A 12,477-nucleotide genomic window follows, 5' to 3' on the forward strand; every position below is an offset into this window, starting at 1 on the left:
TGGGGGGGGAGAAGGGATAGGTGCCAGGCTGAGGGGTGGGTGCCAAGATTGGGGCTTGATAGGAATGGCGCGTGGGCAGGCTGGAAGGGAGGCAAGGTGCATGGGGGAGACGGGTAAATACCATGCTGAGGAGGGGATGCCAGGCTCCGGGGCATGGGAATGGCAGAATGTCAGGCCAGGAGGGTGGCAGGGTGCATGCTGCATGCACAGCGGGAGGAGGGGTGGGTGCCAGGCTGCGGGGGGGGAAGGTGGTACCTAGCCACACAGGTTTGATGCCAGTCTGTGAAGGGAAGGCGAGACTGGACCGTCCAGACTGGAGGTGTGTGAGGGGGGCAGGGGGTATGCTGGGAGGGGAGGGGGCAGAGTGTATTTCAGCAAACTGCTTGCTGTGTGACCAGTTGCCTAGTCTTAAACTTGTAGTCTGGTGCCATGGTTTGATGACCAGTAGTACCCATTTGTCCAAGCCTTAGACATAGTTTAATGGCCTGGATGCAAGATCATTCCTGTCAGATGGACAGTCTATTAGAATGACAGAATAAAGATGATGCACAGGAAGGGAAACATGATGAATAATCAGAAATCAGTGCAACAACTAAAGCTGCCTTCCTTGCCCATTGATTCATGTCGCTTCCTTCTTCAAACCAGTGCCCCATCCACTAGCGCAACAAATGTTACTATCCTGACACCACATTCAAACCTGTGTCCCTTCCTCTTTGTCAAGCTTCATGTTGCCTCTCCCCATTCCCAAACATGTTTCCTGGTTTATCAGTTTCTCATGGAATCACATCCAGGCTTTCTTCCACACAGCCTGCACTAGGCCCTGGCCACAACTAAGTCTCTTTTGAAGACCCTCTTCTACTTGCCCTGTATAAAAAAGCCATATGTGTTCTGCCCTTTCCCCTAATCGCTGTTAGTCCCGAGGCCGTGAGCTCCTGGGGCAGGGACTGTCCCATCATGAGTGGCTGGAAAGTGCCTCTCATCTGATGAGAGCTACCATAAACAAACCAATAATAAAAATGATAAACATTAGTGAGTCTTTTCCATTTCAACACTGAAGCAATCAGAGATAATCACGTCATGTAATAATAGATAACACAGCTGTTTCAAGTAGACTATTTTTATTTATTCTTTTTAGAATTGCTCTCAAAGACTAGACAGATAATTTTCAACTCACCATTTATAACCCAGACTAACCACCTAAAGGCTATGCTTATTTACTGCTAATTACCCTTTTCCCTACTAGTGACTTCCCCTTTCTTACTCATTTAAACAAATAAAAATAAAAAAATTAAAAAAAAACACCTCGCGTTGCAGAGTAAAAGAGTTGGCAAACAGGCTGTATGGGTGCTTTATATGAACAAGACTAATGTCTTCCTGTCCTTCTGAATCCTTTGGCACCTCCTGTAGTAGCATCACCCCCAGGTTGGTTCAGGACCAGGGGGTGAGCAAGCTTTTTGGCCTGAGGGCCACATCTGGGTATGGAAATTGTATGGTGGGCCATAAATGCTCACAAAAGTGGGGGCTGGGGTGCGGGAGGGAGGTGAGGGCCCTGACTGGGGGGGTGTGGGCTCTGAGGTGATGCCAGAAATGAGGAGTTCAGGGTGCAGGAGGCGGCACCAGGTTGGGGCAGGGGCCTCCAGCTGAGGGCGGGCGGGGGGGGCGGGCTCTGGGGTGGGTACCATTCATGGCGAACAGTGACAGTACTTCATTTACTGTTGTTATTGCTGTACAAACACATCCATAAACATGCTAGTCTCCCTCTTCCATTGGCCCATGGAAGTCCATGATGTGGGAGCACAAAGCATCCTTGGTTTCTGTGGCCTGGAGACATCCTGCTCCAGCTGTGGTGGGACATTTTCTGGCTTAGTGTACTGAGTCTGCCATCTATTACTGTCAGAGGTCCATTCAGCGGCAAATGGCTCCTCTTTGGCTTCACAAAGATTGTGAAGAGCACAGCTAGCCACAATAATGCGGACATCATGGATGTCACTGGAATCCAAACAGGTCTGTAAGCAGCACCAGCAGGATCTCAGTCTGCCAAATGCAAATTCAATGACTATTCTATGCTTACGGAGAGTGTAATAAAGCCCTCTTTTGCCAGGGTCTCTGAGATCAGGATACTGTTTCATAAGCCAAGCAAAAAGGTGGAAGGTGGGTTCCCCTAGAATAATAGTGGGGACAGTAACTCTATTTATGACAATGTCCTTTGGTGGGAATAGTGTCTTGGCATGACAATGAAGGTTGACTCCCGATCAGCAGAAAACTCCAGCATCAGGAACTGTTCCAGTACAGCCCACGTTGGCATTCATAGGTCAGTGATTATGGGCCACAAGGGCCTGCATAACAATAGAGTAGTATCTTTTGCAGTTTATGAACTCGTGCTACTTGAGGGAGGCAAACTATGAAAATGAGTCCCATCAATGGCCTTGGAAACCCCATTCTCAAAACCAGCAATTACTTCAGGGCTATTGGTTATGCCTACTGCCTTTGAGTAACTCACAGGCCTGCTTATCTCAGAAACTTCTGCCCCTGCTTTTCCCACAGTTGACTTTCCATCACCAGAGTGGTTAGCAACTGACCTGTAGTAGTCTGGGATAGCCAGCTTCAAGGTGGTTATAACAACCTGCTTCTGGACCAGGAAGACTACCCTCATGTATGTGTCATGATGCTGGAGGTTGGCAAGCTGCTCACAAAGCACCAGAAATGTCGTATTCTTTTTCATGCGAAAGTTCTGGAACAACGGCTTGTCATCCCAGGCCTACAAGATGATGGGATTCCATCACTCTGTGCTTGTGGCTGCTGCAGAAGTGCCAGGCTTTGTGAGGGGCATCAGCAACTACACCGAGAGTCGTGCGCAGCATCAGCCAGTTCAAGTCTGCCATGTCTGTAGCGTCCTCCTCCTCCTCCAGGTGTCTTTGGTAGGCCAAAAAATGCCACTGACGTCCACCAGTGTCTCCTGGATGGTCTGCCCATTTTCTGACATAGGAACGAAAGTCCAAGCTAGACAAATTGTTCCAATGGTGACTCCTCTATGTTCCTGACTCCGGCCGCCATGAGTTGCATTTTCCTCCCTGCTTTCCGCCCTCCAGCTTGGCTCCACAGGCACAGTTTCATTAGAGTTTGACTGACAATGGACTTCAGGATTTGGCCAATCATGCATACAGTAAGTCAAGTCTTATTTGAGCTTACTGCATTTTCTTCATTCAGAAGCCAGGCATGCAGAATAAGCCCACAGCTTTATGCATCCCACTTCATGGGTTTTTCTCCACTATATTTTCTTTGCTCCCTGCCCTGTGTTTATCTTATATAATTTATGTTCTCATGGTTAAGGCACTAGACTGGGACTCAGGTGATCTCGCTTCAATTTGCAGCTCTGCCACAGAGTTCCTATACAATCGTGGGAAAGTTTCTTAATCTCTGTGTGTCCCGGTTCCCCATCTGTACAAATTGGTAATAATCCTCCCTTTCTCCCACCCTTTGCCTGTCCATTTAGACTGTAAGTTCTTTGGAGGAAAGAGTACCTGTTACTGTATGTATAGCACCTTGTACAGTGGGGCTCCAATCTTGACTGGGACTGCTATTGTAATATAAGAAAATAAAATGATCATAATACATTTTAAAAATTTTGTACTAATTTTGTGCCCTTTTTTAGAATCATTTGCTCTAACATACTTTAATATATTGGCAGACTGCTAGGATAATGGGTTATTCGCATCCTTGTTAGCTTCGTTATGGCTCCTGTGGTCTGTAATTGGTCTGGGCAGTCTCCAGTTTTGCCCTAACATCCATGTGATACTATTTTGTGTGTGTGTGTGTGTGTGTGTGTGTGTGTTTAATAAGCACATTGAAGTCTCCCTCTTTTTGGACCTTGTCCCTTTGAGAATCATTCTCTTCTCTCCTTTCCCCCCTGCCCCACCCAATCCCAGTGGCAAACTACAAAACGTTAAATTTTAGTGAATGGTGCCGAGAGAGAGGAAAGGATTTATGAATGGGATAAATGCATTCCTGATGTGGAAAAGGCACATTCCACATTTTTTCTCCGTGCTCAATAAATGTGCCATTTTTGTGGCAAATCACCAAAGGTTTCATGAATAGGGTCCTTACTTTCTCCATCTGCTAGGAACCTTTCTCAAATGTGAATTAAAATTAAAGCACTGCTCGAACAGTTTAAGCACTCAGAAATTTGCTGTTTTGGGGCTCTAATATGGCGTTTTGTGTCAGAAGTCTTAGTCTGAGTGACTTCTTTAAAATATTATTACATGGGGGGGGGAACCAAACAAACCCTGAAGATGTATTACATGATTTGAAATATTCTTCTCACTAGCGTCTGTCTGTATTGCTCCTGACTCAACATAATCATGTTCCTACATTTGGTTGAGAAGATAAGCATTCATTTAGATCCCTGTTGATTGTCTTACAGATGTTATTATTATTAAGTACATAGATGTGGCATGCACCATGGATAAATTAGTTTCAACTGTAGCTTTCCTTGAGTTGCATTTTGACTGCTGAATTCTCTTTTCCAAACTGAAAATGTTCTCAGTTTTCAGTGGTAGGTATTAAACATTCAAAACATACCAGCTGTTTCCACACTATGGGCCAATGATAAAACCCATGCAGAAGTGTCTGCAAATAGGCGCTCCCTTTTCTCATTGAGCCCCATTCACTGTCTTAAAGAGGATAGTTTCATCTTGCGTGGATCAGTCTAGTAAATAAGAGGAAACTTTTATTATTCAGGCAAATATAGGGCTGTTTATAAGGTTAATGGCTATTGACTTATTACTATGTTTGGTTACTTTAGGGCCTGGTCCAATGCCTATTATTGACTTCAGGAGTCAAGTGGGAATCAATCAGGCCCTTAAAGTACCACATTGGGGGACTGCATTCTGGGGTAACTTGCAATGGAAAATAGAGATGTTCACTTCTGCATCATTGATTTGAATCCAGACCTGGCTGGTAGTAACCAAAAGTTATACTCTGTTGGCTGTTTGTTGACTTACATGAAATGATTTTGGTGGTCACCATGACCCTGAGAGTCCCTTTATACCAGCTGGCAAAAGGTACACCCAACACACTATTGTCAGAATATTTAACCAGTGTCTTGTAAGGTATCGTGTAAAACTGGTGACTCGCTGGTCATGAATATCATTGTGTGATGTATGTATGGGCTGGAAATATGTTCTTAACCTATGTTTTGGAGGCAGTTGATAAACAAGCCTGTCCAAGAATATGGATTTGTCTGTCTGCAAGGCTGGATTACAAGCAAAGAACAATGAAAGTACATTTACATATAATGTGAACAAAGTCATTAAGACAATGGAAAAAGCAAATTGACCAGTGGATGAGGAAGACAGCATGGCATCTGCACAGCCATGGGGAAGAAGAACTCTGTCTGGGGTGTACACATCAAAAGAATGCTGGTTTACTGGACTATGAAAAGAAGAGGAGAGAACCCCTTAGTTATCCATCACTTAAGGGACGAAGGGGGCAGTGCCCTCTGTGTCTATGAAGGATGGGTCCTCCTGTCTGAGAGGCTGGAGACACTAAAAATTTGGTGGAAGTGAGAAAGCTAATCAGGCCAAGATTGTAGCTTGCTAAAGTTATTTAGCCATTAGAAAGCAAGTTATTTTTGTTTTGTTTGTAACCAGACCTGGCTGTTTTTCTCCTGCTTAGTATCATTTAAATCTGTGTTCTTTATTAATAGACTTATTTTCAGTTTTACTATAAACCACCTCAGTGCTGTTATATGCATCCTCAGCCCTGTTGGCTGGTGTGTTTTCTGTCTCTTTGGAGACAACAGACTTGGCTGTGAGTGTCCAGGGAGAGGGACTGGATGCTGCAGAAAGGTAGATGCGTCTGGGGAACTCAGGAACTGGGGTTCACTGAATGTTACCTGCAAGGCAAGGTTTAGACTGGCAGAGTATTGGGGAGTTTGCTGGTTAGGCAGACAGATTGGTACGGCAGGGAGCTGTCACACAGTTTAAGCTCCAGGACAACTCTCTTGCTGCGGCTGAGAGGTTATATAGTGGCTTACAGTTCTGGGATCCCTGAAGAGAGCAATCTAAGTTGAGGAGGCTATATGAATGTACAGTAACTCCTCACGTAACGTTGTAGTTATGTTCCTGAAAAATGCAACTTTAAGCGAAACGATGTTAAGTGAATCCAGTTTCCACATAAGAATTAATGTAAACAGGGGGGTTAGGTTTCAGGGAATTTTTTTTCACCAGACAAAAGACAATATATACATATACAATATAAATTTTAAGTAATTTTAAACAAACAATGTAATACTGTACTCACCAATAATGATTGTGAAGTTTGGTTGAGGCAGTGGCTTAGCGGGGTTGGGGTACATGGGCTTGCCCGCTCTGCCCACCTGGCACTCCTGCTAGGGAGTGGGGTTGGGGCATGTGGGCTTGCCCCGTTGCACCCACCCAGCACTTCTGCCGGGGACTGGGGTCAGTAACTTACCTTCTAATGTTTAGGACATCTCTGGCCTCTTCCACCTATGCATCTCAAAGCACTGTGCAAATTTTAATTCCAAAAGACACCTGTCAAGCAGGTATTATCATTTACTGACAGGAAACTAAGATGCAAATCACATAAAATCTGGGGCATTTCTCTTCACTTCTGGACCTGATTTGCCCACTAAACCATGTTTCCTTTGTCAACTCACCATCATATTCTAAAAGCAAACCCAAATCAGGTCAGGCATATTAAAAATTCTTTCTCTCGTATGTAGGTAAAATTGTTTGCGACAATTTTAGCTGTGTGCATGAGTGCTGTCGAATTCCAGACTCCTTAATTGCTGTGTGCAATGATACTGCTATATTATACTAATGCACATTTGAAGTCAATGGGTTTTCCACTGCCTTCAATGTATGTTGGATCAGGGTCTTTCTGAATAATGCAGAAAATAGGCATTTTAAAGATTATTAAAATATACTAATTCACAATGATGGGAGAGAAACCTTCCTTCTTCAGTAGAGAGATTGGCTCATTCTACTGCATATTGGATAGGGTGACGAAATAGCAAGTGTGAAAAATCGGGACGGGGTGGTGGGTAATAGGTGCCTATATAAGAAAAAGCCCCAAATATCAGGCCTGTCCCTATAAAATTGGGACATCTTGTCATCCTAAAACTGGATATTTGTCATGTAAATGAAAAATCTTTTCAGAGCTGATTTTTCAGACAAATTTTCTCTGTCCTCGGGAGATCTACTAATCTGTTTTCATCACGTTTGTAAATCTGGCATATTATAAACAATTCCTCTCTCGATTAAGATTATAGTGCCCTCCTTTCCTTAGAATGCTCTCAGGAGTAAATTTAAGAAACCAAGAAGCAGCAGCAATAACCTCTGGAGTTATTTATAACCTTTCATAAATAGAAACCAGAATCTTTTCACAAAGTTTGCTGAAGCAGGAAAGGAGAAAAATGTTTTGGATACACAGATTTATTTGAATTCCCTTGAACTTTTGCAGTGAGTCCCCCCAGTACAAACAAATACAGCCCCACAACCATACAGCTGGAAGCATTCAAGGTCAAATCTTGGTCCCAGTGAAGTCCACAGCAAATGGGCTTCAATGAGACCAGGTTTGGGCCTCCACTGAGGTGACTGCCAATCAGTAGGGCTGAATTGGGGCTTGTAGTAAATAGGCAACAACAAATGCCATATTGCATCTTTTAAGTCAGTGTGTCTAATGTCTGTTTATTAAGATTGTCCCAGACATGCATGTTACGCAAAGCAGATTACAATATGCTCACTTCTTTCTGTATGTGGGAGAAGGGGAAGATAGTTTGGATGATTTTTCCAGACAGAAATGACTAATCAAGCAATAGTGAAAACAAAAGGCTTAGGGCCAATGAATTTGGCCCTCATTTTTTTAGGTAAGTGGGTAGTAGACTTGGCCAATGATTAGTTGAAAAGACATTTTACCCTCTTTAATAAATTGAACCCTCTTTATAATAAAATATTGGCCTTCAATGGAGAACTGTCATTAGAAAGAATGTAGGCAAAAAATCCAAAGGAATGCTGAGCTGCAGAATGATTTCCAGCATGTCGTGTAACCCAGTGCAATAACTGTATGAAGGTTATACTAGGGGTGATCATTTATTTTTATGGGGAAGAACTATTATGTGTTCCATCTCATAGGGAAACCCTTTAGGCAATGCATTGCTCCTATTAATATTGTTATTTATTTATTAGTTGTATTACCATAGTGCCTAAGGGCCCTAGTCATGGACCAGGACCACATTGTGCTGGGTACTGTACAAACCCAGAACAAAAAAAAGGGGTCCTGCCCTAAGTTCCCTCTAAGCTGCGCGGCCGTGCAACTGCCTATAAAGCCCCGCACAGGGGCTCATGGCTGTGCATGGTAGATGCCTCTCCCCCAGCATGGACCTGCCGCGGTGGTGAGAGGTGCCCTTTCGCGCCGGCCCTGGCACAGACTTGCCGCGGCAGGGGGAGAGGTACCCCTCCCCCATCCCTGCCCCAGACTTGCCACGGCCAGGGAGAGAAGCCACTCCCCTGGCCTGGCCCTGCCCAGGCCCACAGGAGATGCTGGGTAAAGGAGCCCCTCCCTCAGCCCCTCCCAGTCCTGCAGCTGGGAAGAGGCACCTCTACCCTGGCCCCAAGCTGCTGCGGTGAGAAAGTGCTGGGGGGAGTCCTCTCTCCGCACCACAAATCCAGGGAGCCTGCACCCCAAACCTCTTATCCCTGGCCCCACCCCAGAGCCTGCATCCCCCCTGTACCCCAAACCTCTGCACCAGGCCTGAGCCCCCTCCTGCATCCTGAACCGCTCATCCTTGGCCCCATCCCAGAGCCCACCCCCCCCGTACTCCAACCCTCTGCCTCAGCCCTGAGCCCCCTCCCGCATCCCAAACCCCTCGTCCCCAGCCCCACCCCAGAGCCTTCATCCCTAGCTGGAGCCCTCACCCCTGCACCCAACCCTCTGCCACAGCCCTGAGCTCCCTCCTGCACCTTGAACCTCTCATTCCCAGCCCCACCCCAGCACTTGCACCCCCTGCACCCCAACCCTCTGCCTCAGCCCTGAGCCCCTTCTCACACTCCAAACCCCTCATCCCCAGCCCCACCTCAGAGCCCGCACCCCCCCCAGCCAGAGTCATCCCCCTCCCCCCCCGCACCCAACCCTCTTCCCCAGCCCTGAGCTCCCTCCCACACTCTGAACCCAACCTTGGCCCCACCCCCACCACATGAATTTTGTAACATAACATAACAAAATTCATTCCACATTTGGATGTAAAAAATTAGAGGGAACACTGGCCTCCTGCCCATCGCTCTACCTGCAACATGCCACCATGTTTTTCCCTTTCCTCTGCCCTATCAGTTAGGACCTAGGAGTCTCAAACCACAGCAAATGACACAAGGCTGCCAGCTAGACCTTTTATACTGACACTTACATTATATTACCATTGGTTTCTAGTGCACAAATAACTGTGAATCCAAACTTGATTCCACTACTTCGAATACATTTAGCGAACACTTTCTTGAAGTCAATCTACAGAGCGACACTATAGCTGTCACTCAGTTGTGTACATGGAGCATTTCTTTTTAGTTCAGGCGCGATGCCTCTGAAAGTCCGCGTAAGGAGGACGCTGCTTTGCATTCCTGTTTGTGGCTCTCGGTGGCCACCAACAGTGCTTTTGTCAGTATAGCTTGTACTCGTTCCCCACATGAAAAAAGATAGATCAGCAAAAGCCCTTTTATGCTAGTATTATTGTATCTACACTACAGCTCTTGCTTGTCTAGAAATGTAAAAATAATCGCAGCATTAACAAGATTGCTATGCTGGCAAAAGTTTCTAGTGTAGGCCTGGCTTTATTCTTACATTACCATGATTCCACACCAGTACTAGTTTCATTAATTTTACCATCAGGGTAAAGCTCATCTGTGGAGGAAACAGAGCGTTTGGGGTAGGGGGTGGGGTGGGGGCAGTATGTGTGTGTCTCCATTGCAAAAAAAGGAACTGGCCGCGGCAAGTCTCAGAGTCTTCAGACTTGGGCTCACAGGCCTTGTGCTATGGACTGTGCCACTTGGACAGGCTGAAACCGGGGGGGGAAAGGGAGGATTGGTTTCCCGCACGGGAACATCTCCACGCACCCTAGCATGAAGCCAGGTCTGTAGACGCTGGCTCTGAGACTCGCTGCTGCTGGATTTTTTTTTTTGTTTTTTGTTTTTTTTTTGCAGCGTAGACATTCCCTATGAAGCTGTTGAACAAACTCTCCCAGGAACCAAGGCCCACCTCCCCACCGTCTATGCCAAGCGCAAGGTGCAGTTTTTCAACCTGCCTTTTCCAATATAAACACACTGCAGCATGTACATTTTTTTTTAATCCCCAGACAAAACCCTACGAAACCAAAACTCTCCACTGCACACACAAATCTCCTTGGAGAGGATGCAAGAGAGAATGACCCACAGATGACAGATTTTAGACACATCGCTTAATGCGATACTGGAAGGCACTCTGCTACTTTGGTGATGGGAGCAGTATAAGAACCTATATAGAATATATTTCAGAGTAGCAGCCATGTTAGTCTTTATCAGCAAAAAGAATGAGGAGTATTTGTGGCACCTTAGAGACTAACAAATTTATTTGAGCATAAGCTTTCATGGGCTAAAATTCACTTCATCAGATGCATGCAGTGGAAAATACAGTAGGAAGATATATATATATACACACACAGAGAACATGGAAAATGGGTATTGCCATACACACTATAACGAGAGTGATCCGTTAAGGTGGGCTATTATCAGCACGAGAAAAAAAACCTTTTGTAGTGATAATCAGGATGGCCCATTTCAAACAGTTGACAAGAAGGTGTGAGTAAAAGTAGGGGGAAAAATAAGCATGGGGAAATAGTTTTACTTTGATTCCTGTTTTTGTATCTTAATTTTCCCCATATAGTGTATTGATGCAGCATCTATGGAGGTTTTCCCTTTATACAATGCTACTGGGGTAAATCATAGAATAAAAGGTCTTTACTCAGACAAAATTCCCATCAATTTCAGAAATTCAGTATTAAGGCCTTCAGGACTTGGCTTGGTGAAATTAGAGATGAAAAAAACCTAGTAGGTTGTCTTCATCATCCTTTACTTAGATTATAAGGTACTTTGGGGAAGGGCCATCTCTTTTGCTATGTGATTGTACAGCACCTACCACAATGGAGTCCCGTTGCATAATTGGGGCTCCCACACGGCACCACAACATTAATAATAATAAAATGAAAATAACAGAGGATTGTTCCCCACAATATACTGCTTTGTCACTTTAGTTTTAAATATGTCTCTGACATGCTGTATTCATTCTTCATGACTGACTTGTTTCTCTAGTGCATTTTTTTAAAACTAACTATCTACTTACCAAGTTGTTTGAATGTAAGTTTTAAAACCACAGAAAGTTTTGATAAGGAATCCTATTCAATATCAAGGAATTCTTGGCTCAGTAGGATCTTGAGAGGTACTGCTATATTGATCTGGTAATGTCTGTTTTACCAGCAACACATAAATCATAAGACAGTATATGCAGTGGATGTACTTATTGGACATAAAAGGAAAAGAGAGACTCTGATCTTGCAGATTCTTCTGCTTGCTAGCCAACATGAACAGACTAAGAGGGTGAGTACTTTTTTTTGTAAACAAGGGGTGATGGAGTATGTGTATGAGAAAAGGAATCACCTTATTCCAAATTCAAGGGAAGCTGTGTTGCTCCTGATTCACAGACTTGAGCATGCAAGTGATTCATGTACTGTCACACAGCAGAGCCAAATGCAGTATGGCTCCAGCAAAACAGATGAGCCGAATAGTTCTTGAAACTGCAGTATCACTGAGTAGAGTCATATATAAAGGAACAAACCTGGAATCTGGCATCAGAAAGTTCCTTTAAGTTGCACTTGCAATACAGTGAGTGATGACACTGCAGACAGAATAGCCAATTTATTGACAGAACTGTCATTATTATAGTTTAACATTTACATTGCAGTAGTACCATGAATGGTGCAAATGTATAATCAGTGGCAGTCCTTGCCCCAAAGAGCTTACAATCTAAAAGAGAAAGCCTCATGTGACAGTGAGACGAATGTGTGTGCCTGCTGAGTTTGGCTGCCTTTTGCATCTAAGGGTCTGGGTTGAACTGATAAGAAAGGATAGGCCATAAAGCAAACACACAACATTAAGGTAGAACTCATTTTGAGCACTGAGGGCCACATTCAAAGGGGACTATCGCTAGTCTGGAGAGTAAGTCTAGTTGGTGCAACTTACACCTTCTTCCAATACCTTAAAGGTGGCAATTTAAAAAGCTGCCTGAGGAACACGGGTACCCAGTTCCTTTTAGAAATAATTGGCCATACAACTCTTTTGAAAAGTCTACTTTTTTCTTTCTCGCTCTCTTCTTTTCTCTAACCATTCATTTATTTAGGAGGTTTTATCAGGTTTACAAATCCTTGTCATGTAAATATCA

The sequence above is a fragment of the Dermochelys coriacea genome, chromosome 8 (genome assembly GCF_009764565.3).
Source record: "Dermochelys coriacea isolate rDerCor1 chromosome 8, rDerCor1.pri.v4, whole genome shotgun sequence".
NCBI classification, from domain to species: Eukaryota; Metazoa; Chordata; order Testudines; family Dermochelyidae; genus Dermochelys; species Dermochelys coriacea.